At 42.6% G+C, this 13,133-nt stretch overlaps 1 pseudogene; it reads left to right on the forward strand.

The window, feature by feature from the left end:
- The first annotated feature begins 2,280 nt into the window (after positions 1–2,280).
- On the forward strand, positions 2,281–12,798 carry LOC132213711 (lysine--tRNA ligase-like; annotated as a pseudogene).
- Positions 12,799–13,133: the final 335 nt, after the last annotated feature.

A 13,133-nucleotide genomic window follows, 5' to 3' on the forward strand; every position in this document is an offset into this window, starting at 1 on the left:
CCCCAGCAAACCTGATTGAGTTCCAGGAATCCAGCCCAGGAGAGAGAGAACATGCATCGCCTTTTTACCAAAAATGAGAAGAGCTCATCAGAGCAAACACATCAAGACCAGCTTCACGGGGGGTCTAACTCCCGCGCACCATGAGGGCAGTCTGCCCAGTTTTAGGCCTAAGCAAAGGCCAGAGTTTTAAAAAAAATCCAAGCATTCCTGGAACCATCTAGCCAACAGGAAGGAGAGTTGAAAGTCTGTGTTAAAGGAGAAAGAGGGGCTTCTAAGAAATGCAGTCAGTCTGTATTAGAAGATGCCTAAAAGATGTTACGTATTTTAAAAGAAATCAGGATGGAACATGGGTAGTCATTAAGCTCAAACATCTGTTCCACGGCCCATAACCCTGCACATCTTTAGAGGAAAGCACAGTGTTACCTTTGCTGGCAGCACGAGCCTACTGATAAGGAAATATGATTAGGTTTTGTACATTTTTATATAGGGTTGGTTGATAGAGGATTGGGTTTTGTACATTTATATATATAAACTAGAGGCCTGGTGCATGAGATTCATTGAGATTCGTGCACTGGGGCGGGGGGGGGGGGAAGGTTGGAGGGGGCCTCATCCCAGCCTGCACCCTCTCGCAGTCTGGGAGCTGTCAGTTGGACATCCTTAGCGCTGCCCAGAAGCAGGAGAGGCTCCCACCACTGCTGCTGCTGCTGCTGCTGCTGCTGCTGCGCTCGCCAGCCATGAGCCTGATTTCTGGCTGAGCGGCATTCCCCCTGTGGTGAGTGCGTGTCATAGCCACCGGTCATTCAGCCATTTGGTTAATTTGCATATTAGCCTTTTATTATATAGGACTAGAGGCTCAGTGCACGAAATTTGTGCACAGGTAGGATCCCTAGGCCTGGCCAGCGATCAGGGCCGATCAGGGCAGATTGGAGCCTTCCTGCTGCCAGCCGGGGCCTTCCTCCGTTCCATGCTGCCCCCTGGTGGTCAGCATACATCATAGCAAGTGGTTGAACTCCTGGTCCGTTGAACTTCTGAGGGGACAATTTGCATATGAACATTTTATTATATAGAATTTTTTTAATTTAAAAAGTATACTGGTAAACTGCTTTCTGGGTTTTCTTTATGTATTTACTTTTTTAAATGATGAGGTCTTATTGAATATTGTGATTCTTTTTTTTTTAAATTGTTTTATTGCTTAAAGTATTACAAAGGGTATTACATATGTGTCCTTTTTCTTTTCCCCGCCCTTGACAGTCCCCTGGCCTCCCCTATCCCCCGGTGTCTTATGTCCATTGGTTATGCTTATATGCATGCATACAAGTCCTTCGGTTGATCTCTTACCCCCCTCCCTCTTGCCCCCCAACCCTCCCTGGCCTTCCCGCTGCAGTTTGACAATCAGTTTGAGGCAGCTCTGCCTCTGTATCTATTATTGTTCATAAGTTTATAATATTGTGATTCTTGATAGAATTATTGCCCATCCCTGGTTTAGGAGGAAAAAGAAACATCTACAAGTTGCTGATTAAGAATGAGCCAAGTCTATGCTGCTTTGCTGACATTAACAGGAAGGGAAAATGGGTTCTGGAGAAGACTGTTTTACTATAAACGACATGGTAATTGGGCACAGAAACACAGAAAAGGAGTTCTTCCGTGCACAGGTGCACTGTGCGATAAACATCTCCCAGGAACTGTGTCCCCATGTACTAGTAGGTTAGGGGAATTCTACACCATAAACCCACTCCCTTCCCTTAAAAGGAAAATGTTTATAGGCACCAAAAGTTGGCCAGTTCTGTGTAAAGAGAAATACCAACCACAGATCAAATTGAAGCACATGTTTCTAGTTGATGTAACTTAAGCTTCTCTTTCAAAGCATTGCAAAAGGTGGGGGGTAGGAGGAGAAGAGATTTATCCAAGGTCGGTTAAGCTAATCCTCAAAATCAAGTAAAACCCCTCAAATTAAAGAGTTAAGGAAAAACAATACTTGGTAGCAGGCATTGGCTAGTGCAAGTCTATGCAATTTCCCCCAAACCAACTCAGAGTGTCATATCTCAGTTTATAGGTTCCAATTGTGAATTTACACACACAGCCTGGGTTATAAACTGGTTCAGACTGAAAGCTCACACATGTACTTTATATCATCCCTTCTAACCCTTAGTATTTGGTTTTTCCATCTTCCTGGAATATAGTGTTAGTTGGGGTTTTTTATTTTGTCAGAGCAATTTTAGGATGCAGGGAGGGGAGGAGTTGGCGGGTTTCGTGGTTAGACCAGTCTATAACATTGTAAAAATGATTGTTTTTCACAACGCGTGGTATGGTGCCAAATGGAGCAACCAAGAAATCACAAGTATTTCACAGTGTGGAGCCTCTCTTCATGAATCTTTGGATCCCAACGACTTGTTTACTACATCCTCCGAGGAGCTCAGGAATGCAGCTCGGGGCCCAGGCATCGCTGCATTCTTTCTGGAAGGAGGTACACCATGTTCCCCCGTGAAACAGGGTGTTTGACGTTTTCTCTTTCACGTACAACCACGGCTGTACCGCACAGACAGGGGAGACAGAACAGGAGGGACTCAGATGCCAGATAGTTAGGAACATTCTGCAGGGAGTCATTTACCTACCACAAAAATGTCCTCAGAGCACCAGGCCGACTCCTGAGGTGTTCTCCTTCCACCTCCCTGGCTCCTGCTTCCCAAGCAAGATTTCTAGCCCCCCTGTCTTCTCACTAGATGCCCATTGCACCCCTTAGTTCCTCTCTGTCTCTCTGTCTCCCCGTCTCCTTCCCTCCCGTCACTTTCCAACCATGTACCTGACTCCACTCTAATTTTAATACCCACAAGCCCCTCATTTTTAAATTACTTTCTTTTTTAAAATGAAATAAAAAGGAAGCCCCATGCAGAGATAAAAAACCATACACATCTGAACAAATTTCAAACTCAGACATTCATCTACGAAAACCAGAAGAAGCCCTTCCTTGAACAAATAACCCGAGTAAGGAGATCGTCTGCCGGGGAACCCAGTAATTTTGTTCCTGAATGCGCCACATGAGACATGCCCAAGGATGAAATGTCTTTGGGGAAACGCCCCGTTGTGTTCTGCACGGAGAGTCATATGGCCGTGTCGGGATAAATGAGAAATAACGCCTTCCCTCTAGATCCGTGAGGAAATATCAAATGTCTCTAAGGCTAAGACATCAAAGCAGAACCCAAGTCCAAAGCAGGGGCCGGGGCAGCGACGGGCAGAAGAAGTTTTGAGTTTAGAGTAGATGTCAGCAAGCATTTTCTATTAAAGGCCCAGGGTCAATATTTTAGGCTTTGTGGGCCATAAGGCCTGGGTCACAGCTACTCAGCTCTGTGGCTGTGTCCGAAACACAGCCATAGTACATAGCACATGTGCATGGCTGTATCTCAATGAAACTATTCATGGACCCTGGAATTTCCATTTCATACAATTTCCACGTGTTATGACATATTCGTATTCTTTTGATTTTTTTTCTAACCACTTAAACATTTAAAAACCATCCTTAACTCGTGGGTAATACAAAAGCATGAGGTAGGATTCAGTCTGTGAGTCACACTTGGCCAACCGGCTTAGAGGAAACTGTGCACCAGAAAGAAGCCATCTTCTCATCCTGTCTCTCACAGGTATTCCTCATGCCCTGCCTCAGGTAAGCCTCACTGCAATCTGTGAGATGCATATTATTAATTTCACATAATGGATGAGGAAGCTGAGGTTCAGAAAAAAATCATTAATTCATTTAACAAATATTTGACTCTATTGCGAGGTGCTGGGCTTGTGTTAGGCCCTAGGGATATGGCAGTGACTAAAGCACAGTTTCTAACTGCATAGAAACGCATGGGACGGACTAGTTCAGTACAGGTCATTACAACACCAGGTATAGGCCAGAGATACATATAGGAAGCATTTAATTCAGCCCGGAGGCCCAAGGAAAGCAATCTGGAGAAAATGGCACCCACATCAGATGAGGAAGAGGTGAGTGAAAAGAAGAGGAAGGAGGAAAAATTGTATCAGATCTAAGTAACAGCATGAGCAAAGGTGTAGAGGTTCTATTTACAAAAGTAATGGATAATCACGGCATAACCCAAAGGGGGTGGGGATATAAAACAGAGTCATAGAGAAGAAACCAAAACTGTCCATAAGCAACCATCCAGAAACTATCATCATAATTTTTTCGGTATATATCCTTTCACAATTTTTTCTCTGAATATAATATATATATATATTATTTTACAATCTGATTTATAGCTTGCTATTTTGGCTTAGGATATTCTGAACACTTTTCCATTTCTTGAGGTATTATTTTATTTTATTTTTTTAGCGTTACAGAAATACCATATACTACTTAGGAAGAACTTGGACTAAGACTGTTAGCAATAAATTTGGGACTTGTTGGGCCCACATCCCCAGGGGTCTGCCCACCAGGGAAAGCACCAAAGCCTATACCCCTGGAGATCCACCGACACAGGGCAGTCCCAGGGAAGGCAAGCAGCGAGGCTGGGAGGACATAACCTTTACTGGGTAGGAGAATCTCCTTCAGTCACTTCCTTGTAGCTTATCAGTAGTGAGATATTATTTTAATGGCATAATTTTTCAATGACTAAAGAGGGTTCTACCATACCAATGGTAGCTCCTGTCTTTTTGTTTTGATAATGAATGCTGCCATAACCACCCTTAATGATTAAAAAATAAGATGTAAAGGTAAGAGAGTACAACACATAAAGGAACTTCAAGTTAGTAAGTTTGCATCGTAGAGCATAAGGTATATAAGGGGGAAGAAATGCTACTAAAAAAAAGTGAGCAGGACTGTTTTCTCTCATGTTACAGAGGGTAGGCTTTCCCCTGGGAGACTGTGGAGCCAGGGAACAGGTGGAAGCAAAGAAGTGATACAGATCAAATTCACTTTGCATGAAGATCGCTCTGGCTGCAGAGTGGAGAAGGAATTGCAAGAAACAAGTGTAACCCTCTTATTTCACATGAAAAGTGCTGACCCCTCCTAAATAATCTGACTTGCTCTGGTTCACTGAGCAGGCGAGTCATGAGAGCAGTCTGTCAAGTCCATGCCCAGTGCCCGCTGTCCCCTGCTTCACAGGGCCTTTCCCACACACTCAAGAGTAAGTGGACAGCACATGTCAAAGTCATAAATACAGTCATGTGCTCATCTTGGGGGAGAACGGTATACAGAAACCAAGATTTAGCCATGGGTTCCATTCATTGCTACAAGGATGTCATTGCTTTTGGGGACTTTCAACTAACAAAGCTAGGAAAATAACCACACCACCACACTCCCTTCTCACTGAGTAGTATGATGTGAATAATGATCTGATTTTAGGTTAGGTGTTGAAAATGCCAAATTCTCTGCCAAAGGAGATAAAGAAAAAAAGAATGTTGAGGAGAGAGTAAAGTCATTGGTGATGCCAGTTAAAATCTGTAAACTGGGCAGAATATAGTGGTTTTAATGACTTACCAGGGGGCTTTATAACAGGGGGAAAAGCATGTCATCATTCTTCCGGCGGGATGAGCAGTAGGTGGGGTTCTAGTAGATGACCATAATACTAGGTAGAGGCTGTAATTCGTGTCTTTTTAGAGCTCAGAACACAACTGTCATGGAAAGAGAGTTAAAAGAAATCTTAGTGGTCACTTCACCAATCTCTATATCTTAAAGGTTAGGGCCCTAAGGCTGTGAAGCTGCACACACATGGGCCTTGGAGTCCCAGCTCTGGAGTCAGACACATCGGGGTTTGTGTCCCCTCTCTGCCCGTTACTTGCCGCATGGCTTAGACAAATGCCTTAACTAGGAAACAATGCATGTGAAGGAATTTAGCTCGGTGCTTGGCACATTGAGCATGCCCTAGAAGCGATCTTTATGATTATTATTCCTAATTATAATAACAAACCTTTCTAATTACATATAATAATAAGCACTTATAGGACCCTGCCTTACTACCATTGTTGCTATGTTGTTCTTGCTATTTACTCAAGGTTACAAAAGTGAAATAGTAACTGGACTCAAAACCTCTTTCCACTGTAACAGTGACTTTCCAATGATATCTCATAGAGTTTTGCGATTTGGGGAAGAGCCTAAAGAAGAAGTTGGGCACACAGAGCTCTAGAGTTTCCATCCTGACTTTTGTTTTATGTTAAAGAGAACTCCACAACCAACAATAGTTCTGAAAGCCATTACAAACCATTGATTATTATGATGCTATGACTAAAAATGAAATCAGTAGCAAGCAAAGAACAGGACCATATACCTTGATCTTAAAGAAATGAAAGCAGTTTATGAGAAGTGAAGCAATGGGTGTGAGATAAGTTAAGCAAATCCTGTCTCTCCTTTCTTTTGCATTGATATGGGTTTCCCAGGAAGCTAAGCTTAGAGGGGTAGCTGGAGTCCAAACATAGAATAGATTCACCCGCCCACTTCCACTACCCCTTCTCCACTTATGTTTGGCCAGCTTTCTTGAATCAAGTTCATCACATACATTCCGTGGGTGCCTACATGTGCTGTAGCCCAAGAGGTAGACTGTGGAATCTCTTTGGAATTTGCATCTGGAAAAATTGGATCTCTGGGAGAGTTCAATGGTTGTTCTTAATGAGCTAGTTTATTTATAGATCAAAGTGCTGAAGGTATCCAAATGGAAGAATTAGGTATTGCTATTAGGAACATGCCAAATTTTCTTTCCTTTTTAAAAATGTTTAAATATTTTTTAAAAATATATTGTTATTGATTTAAGAGAGGAAGATAGAGATAGAGATATCACTAATGAGAGAGAATCATTAATTGGCTGCCTTCTGCATGATCTGGCATTGAGCCAGCAGCCCGAGCATGTGCTCTGCCTGGGAATCGAACCCTGACCTTCTGGTTCATAGGCCAACACTCAATCACTGAGCCACGCCAGACAGGCTCTTTCCTTTTTATTTAAATTTTATTTTTCAATTACAATTGGCGTTCAATTTGTTTTATATTAGTTTCAGGTGTACAGCATAGTGGTTAGATAATTATACATATAACTTATAAAGTGATTCCCCCAATAATTCAAGTACCTGGCACCATACATAGTTATTATAATATTATTGACTCTATTCCCTATGCTGTACTTTACATCCCTGCGACTTATTTGGTAACTACCAATTTGTACTTTTTAATTTCTTCACCTTTTTAACACAGCCCCACCCCCTCCCAACTGTCACCCTCAGTTATTGTCTGCATCTATGAGTCTGTTTCTGTTTGTTTATTTTGTTCTTTAGAAGCCATATATAAGTGAAATCATATGGTATTTGTCTTTCTCCATCTGATATGTTTCACTTAGCATAATACCCTCTAGGTCCACCCATGCTGTCATAAATGGTAAGATTTCATTCTTTTTTATGATTAGTATTTCATTGTATATATGTGCCACCACTTCTTTATCCATGGGAGAGGCACTTTTTGTTCTGAAGGTGGAATTTTGTGTCCCTTTGAGCCTTTAATTTGTCAGGCTCCAATTTAACTCTCACATGAAGATAACTGTAATGTCTGGGCCCAGAGATACAAAATATGAGAAGGAGTTGTGAATGTGTTGGTCAAAGTAAATGAGCAGATGCTTTCAATAATAGGCTCACCTGAAATAAGTGGCCTAATTTTGAAAAACTCCTTGTGAAGTTGAATTTACCTACAGAGTCGTGTTCAGAAACTACCTTTGGCTTATGGGTCACTTATGCTCCCGGCTTTCTTCCCCTTTTGCAATATTTGAATCAACTGCTTCTGTATAATCAGTTACTGCATTTAAAATAAAAAACAAGAAGAGACTTTCTTCATTCTGAAATTTAACTCTGCACCTTAGAAAAGGATTTATGCTTCTGAGTCACAGAAAAGCCAACACCCTGTAACATTTAAAGGCAACACCATACAAAGAAAAAGGAATAAAACCCAGTGAATTAATTTCCCTTTCCGCACCGATCTGAGAGGTGAGATAGCTCTCATTTCTGCCAAGAGGCTTCCGGCTCTGCCAAGTTGAGTCAGCACACTGCAAACTGTCGGAGAGGCATTTTGGACCACATAAGGCAGCCTAAAGAAACTGAACTGGGTCAAGGTAAATTTTGCCAGGTGCCTTCGGATTTTAGGACATAAAGAAAAATTCTCAGCACTCTAACTCCATTCTGTGGCTCTTACAATCGTCTATGGTATGGGGGTGGGGGGAGGAGAATAGCTGGGTGACCAGATATCTGAGATGGAATACACCCATTCTTGCCTTTTTTTTTTTTTTTGAGCTCTGATACTAATGTGATTCATGGGTGTGGCCGCCAAGGAAAGGCACTGCTCAGATCTCCCTTTGAGAGAGAATCCGTAGTGAGCAGTGCACTTATCTGCCCGTCTGCAGCTTCTGAAGCTTTGGGATCCATGGCAACATTCACACCAAGGCTAGGCTCTTCTCAGCAGCTTCTAGCCAATGACCAACCATGGGGTGGGGGACTGACTAGAGCAGGCATTCCTGCCCAGTGGAGGAATTTCTAGTCTAGTGGGACTTGGTGCTTTGGGGATCCCCATCAGTCTAGCCAAGACGTTTTTAGGGTTGCCCTGCGGTCTGAAGCTCTACCTACCTAATTCTTCTTCCTTCCTGCTCTCCCTTCACGGAGTTAGACTTGCATCCTGATTGAGGGTCTCCTCTCTGCTTCCTGCTCCTTCTCCCTTTTCTTTTTCTTATCTCCCAACGAATGTCTTGCATTTCTAATTCCATCTTGGTGTCTGCTTCCTAGAGGACCTAAACAGAGGCACTACGGAGGAAGCAGAGCATTTTTTCCCCTTACCACGTTTCTGGCTGCGCCTCCACACACCGCCTTGGCCCTCCAACCAGCCTGTGCTTCCCCCTTAAGCAGCAGCTGTGGCCTTCAGCAGTGTTTGCCCTTGAGTGTCATGTGGTCTTTTGCCATTTACTTTCCCAATGGAAACACCAGGCCGAAGCAGATTGGAAACAGTGAAGTAGCTTTAGCGAATTGAAAGTAAATATGAAAAGCCAAGGAGGGGCTGAGAAGTTCATGCAAAGCTGACCCCAGCTGGAGATTGTGACCAAGTTACCTACCTAGGGGTAAGGAGAAAGATGAAAATATTCTGAAAATTGCTTCCAACAATGTATTCTAAGGGCAGGAAATTCATTTAAAAAAATTAAAACACTCCTAAGTCCTATTTATTTACAACCACTAAGTGTACAGAATCTGTTCACTTTGGCTTGAAACATACAAGGTGAGTTACCCCAGTCAAATCCTGTCTATCCCATAGAGACCATAGAGATTTCATTCTCAGGTAGCCATAAACACTGAATCAATCAATCTATCTATCTATCTATCTATCTATCTATCTATCTATCTCTGTCCTGCCACCTTTCCAAAGCCTACAAGGACACCCTAAGTACAGGAATTTGTTGGATTAGGGGTGTCATACTATCAGCCCTAAAAAATATTTTGAAGTTTTCTCATCACCTTTGACCTTACCATACTCCATCACCAATAAGGCAGGAATTCCATATTAAGTGATCTGGACTGAGGATTGTGACAAATGTACACACCCCACCTTCCCTGCTTCCTTCCATCTGTGCATGGCCTGACACAGCTGACAGGGACAGCCTTTCATCTTTCATCTAATCAACTGACCTTTCCCGTGGGAAACAGCCAATGAAGGCCAAACCTACGCACCAACTCTTCCTACGCCCAGGCAACTCACCACCTCTGACATTTCACAAAAAATCAGTAAAAGTGACTGCTCTGAGTCACTGAGGACAGCCAGCATGCCTAAAGGAAGCGAACTTCATGAGCAGGAGCACATTAGTGCTTGCTTTGAAAACTCTATGGGTCCCTATAGGCCTGAATGGTATTGGAGCCTGAATCTTCTCCATTTCCAGGATACATTCTATTTGCCGTTCAATTTCCCATAAATATAACTCTGTTCTCTCCATTTTTTTTTTTTACTGTAACAAACTAACATCACAAATACTCCTAATATTTGGAATGTTCCTTAACATTCTCTTTTCAATGATTGCCAGGAATTTAAAGGAGTGGTTAACTGTAATTTGCTCTGTACCAGTGGCTTTCAATGTGGGTGGCCATGACCTACATATTACATCCCAGCCTGGTATACACACACACACACACACACACATGCACACGCACACGCACTCTCTCTCTCTCTCTCACACACACACACACCCACCCACCCACAATGATAGTGGAAGGGACATGACAAGTAAATGTAATGTATGACCCAGGATGACATATCTTAGAACAGAAAAAGGGTATCAGGTTGCCACTAAGAAAAGTGAAATAAAGTACAAACTTGAGATAATAATAATATATCAATATTGGTGTATGAGGGTGAGAAATGTACCACAGTAATGTGAGAGGCTGACAATGAGGAAGGAGGGGGAGGGGCACACAGGAACTCTGCACCACCATTGTAACTTTTCTGTATATTGGGAAGTATTCCACAATGAAAAACTCATTAAGGTAACAATAACTGCAAAAAGGCGTGGCTGCCTTGCCAGGGGACTGAAGTGACATCAGGCTCTTTCTTGCTAAGTCCCATTTCCCACCCACCCCCCCACACACACCCTTCACCCCCATTGTAAAATGCTGCTGATGACTCAGAGTCCTTTTCCAAAAGCACAGATGGAGTAAAAAGCCACGAGACAATGGAGAGAAAGCATTTGTGATGTGCCCCAGGCGGGCAGCTAATGAAAAGCGTGGTTACTAAGGTAAGCCTGGCATCTTCCTGTCCTGTAACAGGGGTCCAGAGGGAGGCAATAAAACTCTGTGAAATTTAGTCTGAATCCTGAAATGTGTCCAAATCACCAACTGCCAACTAACCTGCCCAAAATCTGACAGGAAATTCAAACCAGCACGTTTTCCTGTTTTAAAGAGAGGTGCTGTTTTGCTGCTTTTTTATTTCTTCTTCTTAAAACAACCATGAGTTGGTACTGAAACATCTGAATCATATGGAAGGGATAAAATGGAATAAAATGACACAAAACCAAACAACTCCCTGGAGCTGAAGAAATTCCTGGCTGTGATCAGAGTCCAGGCCTTTGCAGTATGGGTCTAAACGGAGCAAACCTCAAAGCCAAAAGGTCTGGGTGTGAAGCTTCGTAAAATGCAAGTGTGGAAATGCAAGTGTCCACGAATGGAAGCTGATTCGTTTTCCAAAACTCGTGGAGGACAGTGTTTCAGAGCTGCTGAAGCTCGTACTCTGCTGACTCAGAACTCAAAAGCAGGAAGAATATGAATGTTTTGGAAACTGTCTCTTCTGTCTCTTCTCTGATCCCCCCTTCTTTGCATTTGTGAAAAGATCCTTTTTTGGCTCCTGGATCTGAATGGAGAAAGATTCTGATCCTTATGTGACCAGAGTCCAGGGAGCAGCCTGTCCAGATTCAGTACCTCTCAAACCTTTTTTCCAGAAGGGAAATTCTCATATGGAAAAAATCTTACTTGGAACCCCAATACATAAACAATTAAAATCAGAGCTGCTCTGGGAGAGGAGGATACAGTCACCTCACTGAATGATTCTATTAATGGATATACTTATTTTGAGTGTATAAAAATGTCATTATTTACAGAAACGTGATTTAAAAGTACCTCGACATTTTGCATTTTTTCATGACAAATTATATTAATATAATAATTTTACTTTATATTTGTATAACTGGTGAACGTTCTTGTCCCCAGAAATCCCAGAGACTAAAGTGTTTCAAAACAGATTTAAAGAAGAGAGGAAGAAAAGCCCGAAAATGAATATGAGGTTTGTCAGAAATCGGCCAGATGCTCATCCATTCCATTTCTTCCTCCTGGGAACAGAGGAATACCACATATTCCAGCTGCCTTTGCAAATAAATTAGGAGCATGTGACTGAGTTCTGGCCAATAGATTATGGGTGAAAAGCATATGTATTTCTTTCATCCCAGGGGAAGCTGTAGCCAAACCTTTAATCACCTACCACAATGAATAGGACATGAATCAGTATACGTGAGAATTGCTCCAGAGCTCTACCATAAGATGTGGTGGTTGGTGGCATGGACAAGTTCACAAATTTGGACACCACTTCCAGAATGAAGGAATCAATTTGACTCATAATCCTGAGTTCACCACCTGTGAGTTCTACATGGCTTACACAGACTATCGAGATATCCTGGAAATCGTGGAGATGATCTCAGGGATGGTGAAGAACATTACGGGCAGTTACAAGGTTACCTACCATCCTCTTCAAAATAGAACTAACCTCTTCAAAGTAGAAGAAAATTCTTACTGATACATATGTGACAAAAGCTGTTAAATGCCTCCACCTTGGACCACAGCCAGGCTCCTTGATAAACGTGTTGGGGACTTCCTGTAAATGACATGCATCAATCCTACATTCAGCTGTGACCATTGCAGAGAATGAGCCCTTGGGCTCGAGAGGGTCTGACTGGGGCTTTGAGCTGTTTGTCATGAAGAAGGAAATATGTAATGCCTACACCCAGCTGAGGGACTGACTCCATGAGGCAGTGGCAGCTTTTTGAAGAGCAGGCCAAGGCCAAGACGGCTGGAGATGATGAGGTCATGTTCATAGATGAAGACTTCTGCACTGCCATGAACTATGGACTGCCCCCCCTTCCCTGCCCCCCAGCTGGCTGGGGCATGGGCATCCACCAAGCCATTATGTTTCTCACAGACACCGATAACATCAAAGAAGCACTTCTGTTTCCTGTCATAAAACCCAAAGACAAGAAGGAAAATGTAGCAACCACCGATACATTGGAAAGCACAACAGCTGGCACTTCTGTCTAGATTATAATAATTACAAGCCACATAGCTCAGGCATCTTAGCATTTCTGCAAAAGATCAAGGACTACAAGGGAATTCTTGTATGTTGCTATCCATTTGACTATCACAGTTCAGTCACCAGAAGAGAGAAAAGGAATTAAGAATTCCTTTTTTAAATTCCTTGTTACTAAATAATCTGTTTTTCTCTAAAGAATAAAAGCAACATTTCACCACTGTGTCTGTTTCAGTGGAAGTTACATCACAATGAAATGGAGACACTTTGATCCACATCATGATTTATGCAGAACTTATTCCAGTGAAGGAACTCCGGCATTGACCTTTGGCTGTGCTCCCATTGA

The sequence above is a fragment of the Myotis daubentonii genome, chromosome 12 (assembly GCF_963259705.1).
Source record: "Myotis daubentonii chromosome 12, mMyoDau2.1, whole genome shotgun sequence".
NCBI classification, from domain to species: domain Eukaryota; kingdom Metazoa; phylum Chordata; class Mammalia; order Chiroptera; family Vespertilionidae; genus Myotis; species Myotis daubentonii.